Source organism: Triticum aestivum, chromosome 7B, assembly GCF_018294505.1.
Source record: "Triticum aestivum cultivar Chinese Spring chromosome 7B, IWGSC CS RefSeq v2.1, whole genome shotgun sequence".
NCBI classification, from domain to species: domain Eukaryota; kingdom Viridiplantae; phylum Streptophyta; class Magnoliopsida; order Poales; family Poaceae; genus Triticum; species Triticum aestivum.
The window spans coordinates 702,948,042-702,952,699 of record NC_057813.1 but is presented as its reverse complement, the minus strand read 5'-3'; positions in this window follow the sequence as shown (position 1 = coordinate 702,952,699).

Here is a 4,658-nt window from a genome sequence, read left to right as displayed (position 1 = left end):
CTGGGGGCTTGACATGGTTGGACCCCTTAAAGGGGGAACCCACAAGCACAAATACTTATTGGTCATGGTGGACAAATTCACCAAATGGATTGAGGCCAAGCCGGTTAAAGCGGCAGAATCCAGACCGGTGATAGACTTCATATCCGGGGTAGTACACCGTTTTGGCATCCCCCACAGCATCATCACTGATAACAGCATGAACTTCACGGCTGACGAGGTTAAACTCTGGTGCAAAAACATGGGCATCAAGCTCGATTACGCTTCAGTCTATCACCCCCAAACTAACGATAAGGTCGAGCGAGCAAATGGTCTAATCATGAGCGGCATCAAACCCAGACTAGTGCGGTCCCTCAAGGAATCTAACACACACTGGGTAGAGGAGCTCGACTCCGGACTCTGGGGACTGCGGACCACGCCAAACCGAACTACTGGATTCACACCATTTTTCATGGTATACGGCGCAGAGGCAGTTCTGCCCTGCGATATAATTCATGACTCACCTCGTGTGCGCATGTACGAAGAAAGAGAAGCCGAGTTGGATCGGCAGGAAAGTTTGGACGCCTTAGAGGAGGAGCGGGACGTGGCAAAGGCTTGTTCCACATTCTATCAGCAGCAGGCTCGAAGATATCAAAGCAGAGAAGTACGGGCCAAAACTTACAATGTCGGCGAACTCGTTCTACGCCTGCCGGACAAGAAAAAGGACAAACTTAAGACCAAGTGGGAAGGTCCCTTCATCATCAACCAAGTCCTGACCGGCGGAGCATACCGTCTACGTAAAGCATCTAACAACCGACTCGAGCCGAACCCATGGAACGCAGCCCGTCTCCGAAGTTTCTACGCCTAAACTCCGGACTCAGAGTTCGTCTCACTCCCCCATCCACCTTTTTATATTTTTTACTGACTCTTGTCCCCCTCCTTCTTCCCACTTTTTTTTCAATACCTTTTATAGGCTGATTTGCGCTTTGTTCGCACACACTTGATGTGCTCCTAGCACTCATTATACCTGGGGGCTTCTTTACCAGAAGCTTATTCATATGGGCTTCACGCCCAATACATGTGTCATACTTCTGCATGTACCTTTTATTCACCATTATATGCATCGATATGACTTAAGTTTTGGCCAAGCTGGGTTGCCTAGCCCCTGTGCTTACCCCTATGTTCCCGATTGTTCGGCTAGGAGGTAAAGGGAGCACCTCTGCGATTGTTACTGCCGGGTCAGCCGGATGTGTACCTCAGACTGGGTGAAGCCGAAAGCTAGCGTTCTTAATAGAATATTCGGTCGGTGACTTGAAAGACGATTTATTACTTACTTATTTATCTGCCCCCAGATGCTTTTTCTGCTATTTTCGCAGTCCGGCATTGCACCTTAGGGCATGCCTCCCAGGGAAAGGAACCCGTAACGGAACTATTCTCCCTGGAAGATGTTTCTTACTAACCATGTAATATAACATAACTAGTTGGGCACTTGTCTGATAAAGCAATTATGACCCCGACGCCTTGTCTCCATGCATGCCCTGGTTCTTTTATAACCGTAAGGGTATTCAGACACACTCCGGACTGTTGGGTCCCGAGGTTGAAGCGAAACGGTCCGCAAAGACAAACGATCTACAATCCGGCTAGAAGGCATCTTACATGTCATTTCCAATTACATCGTCAAACCGACTGATTGTACTCCTCCTCAATCCCATCTAACAGGCTGTCTAATTTATAGTCCTATTGGGAATATTTCGCGGCCAGTTCTACTTGGCCGTACATCAAGCTCACAGGGATCTCCTTCCCATCAGGCCCCGCAGGTCCGACCTCGGCCATGTGGTTTTGGTCAGTCTTCGGGTATCGCGTCTTCACCATGGCCCAGGCCTCCCTGGCGCCCTGATGGGAAGTCGATATCTTCCACAAACGGAGGCATCGCCGTGCTCTCTGAAGCTTCTCAGCAAGCTCACCAAGGCCCTCGGGTAGGGAGACGGATGGCCATAAAGCCTGAACGACGCCACTCATCGCCTGCCGAACACGTTCAAACAATTGCACCAGCTCGGGAAGTTGGTCACCCGTTGACCCAGGCATTTCCTCCGCAGGGCGACCTGTGAGCACACCTAAAGACATATTTCTGTCAATCGACTTCCTCGCCGAATTCTTCTTTTCAAAGGAATTTGCTCAAGCACTTACTATAAATGCCGCGACGAAGCCGCTGATTCTCCTTCACGGAGCTAGACAGGTGGGCCCGAACACCCTTCAGCTCTTCTCCTAGCTGGGTGTGGGCATCTTGGAGCTTGTTTCTCTCCTTCTGCACCTTCATAAGCACCCTCTCGCCGGCCTTTAGCTGACGCAGTAGCTGTTGCTTGTCCGGATCTAGTCCGGCGCCCTCTGCAATATTATTGTCAGATTCATGCCGCACTTTGTTAATTAATTATCTTTTCAAAGTACGTCTTACCAGCGGGGGTCTCTGTGGCTCCCCCTGTGGCGGCCAGTGCGGCCTCAAGTTGGGCCTTGCACTCTTGGAGCTCCTAGGACAGATGGGTATTCTTCTTCGTAAGATCCTGGATAAAAATTGATCCTTAAATCAGTTATTTTAACTATTTTAAGTCTCGGGGGCTACTGGCATATATAACTATTAAAATTACTTACACGTATGTCTTTCACATACTGCTCCGTGGCTCTGGTTAACCCATCTTGAGCGGCACGGAGGTGCGCATTTCCCGCATCAAAGGCATTTAACGCCTCCGGGGATAAACACGCGTCAGGAAGAACTATCCGGCGACGCTTGTGATTCATAGCGCTCTCCACCTCAGACCGGGTGGCGGACAGCCTGTCAGCATCCTCCGTCGGAGGAGCGTCCGACTCATGCCTTGTATTCGCCTCCCCTCCCGGGCCATGCGTTGGAGCATGGCTGGCGGAGGCCTGATTGGCAACCTCTCCGGACACTGTCCGGCGAGCGCTCTTTCTGGAAAAGTGATGAGAATTAATATACCTCCAGGGAATCTTTCCCTTAAAAATAGCGGTGCTCCATACCGTTGCGGCGACGTTTCAGTTCGCGTAGCACTCCTCTTCCGCCTGCTGGGCCGGACTGGCCCTTGTTGGCCGGCCACCGTGGGTTCGGCTTCCCGCCTTGAAGGCACCTCCTGTGATGCACCATCAGTATGGGATGGTCACAATTGAGCACGGATTAAATGATGGTTTCAAGACCTCGGTCATAGTCACCTGGGAGGCCGGAAACAAACTAGGGTAGTCAGCCATAATGGCGACTAAAGCATTGTCTATGCTGAGCTGGTGGAACACCCCGTCGATCAGTTCCACCGCTAAGTCCGGATCCTCTTCGGAGGCCGGATCAAGGGTCCTTTCTGGGTCCTCGGGTTGTGGAGCTGGGCTTTTTATGCTCTCCACATCCCGATGCAGTTCCTGTGTCAAAATCATACAATAAGACAATTGGCTTTAAAGGCACGGATCAGATATGCATGCGACCGCTTACCCAGCTCCGAGGGTTGTTCATGGAAAATCCGTTCAGAGGATTCGTGCGGAGGAAGTCCTCCTTCTCCCCCTTGTATAAGACGGACAGGATCTTCGCCAGGTCGTTGGCCGAGCCAGGTCCCTTGCGGCCATGACGGGTGGCGTCATCGTCTCCATTGAAGTCCCACGCGGGGTAGCCCCTATATTGGAGTGGCTGCACCCCGCGCATAATGCATGTGGCCATGACTCCGATCATGGTTAATCCGGAATGGGCTAGCAGCCGTATCCGACCCATCAAGTAATGGACGCTCCTATCATCTTCTCGTTGAGGGCTCCGTGGGCGCCAACTCAGGCGTTTCTTCAATGGAGCGTTGCTGAACTCCAGAAGGCCGATTCGGACTGGATCCGACAGCGGAGCGTCCTCCATATAAAACCACTCCGAAGGCTAGTCTTCGGACGTCTTCTTTGGGGTCCCGGACAGGTATCCGGTCCCGGCGATGCGCCATATTTCGGCTCCGCCCACTTGATATATCGACCCCTCGTGAGAGCGGGGTACGAGGCAAAACAACCTCTTCCACAGCGCAAAATGGGGCTCAATGCCTAAGAACAGCTCACACAGAGCTACGAAACCCGCGATGTGCAAAATGGAAGCAGGTGTAAAATGATGAAGCTGGAGTCCGTACAACTCCAGGAGCCCCCGGAGAAACGGATGTATAGGAAATCCGAGTCCCCTTATTAAGTAGGGGACGAAGCACACCTGCTCTCCTTTGGAGGGATTGGGGGCGCTCTCCGCCTGCTTCCCAGCCTTGTAAGTGGCCAGTCCGGCTCGAACCGGAACCATGAAAGCCGGGGGAAGATATCCCTCCACTTGGAGCGTCACTAACTCGTTGTCCGGGACTGAGCATCTCCTCCAATCTCCTGGCTTAGGGCTGGGAGCGCGAGAAGAGGAGCCGCGTCGACTGTCCATGTTGGAATGGGTTTGGTGTCAGATGCGCCTCGATGAGTACTTGCGGAAGGAGGATGATGTGATTTGGATCTGGATCCTTGCCTCTCTTATAGGCAGCTTATTTGCGCAGCTAGGGGGTAAAACATAAAAATACCCTGGCTTTTCGCATTCGTACGACGCGTGGAAGAAGACCATTATTAGACGCGAAAGCCAAGGAGCGCAACGTTTATGAAGCAACCGGACACTATCCGGCAAACACACGGAGCATGAA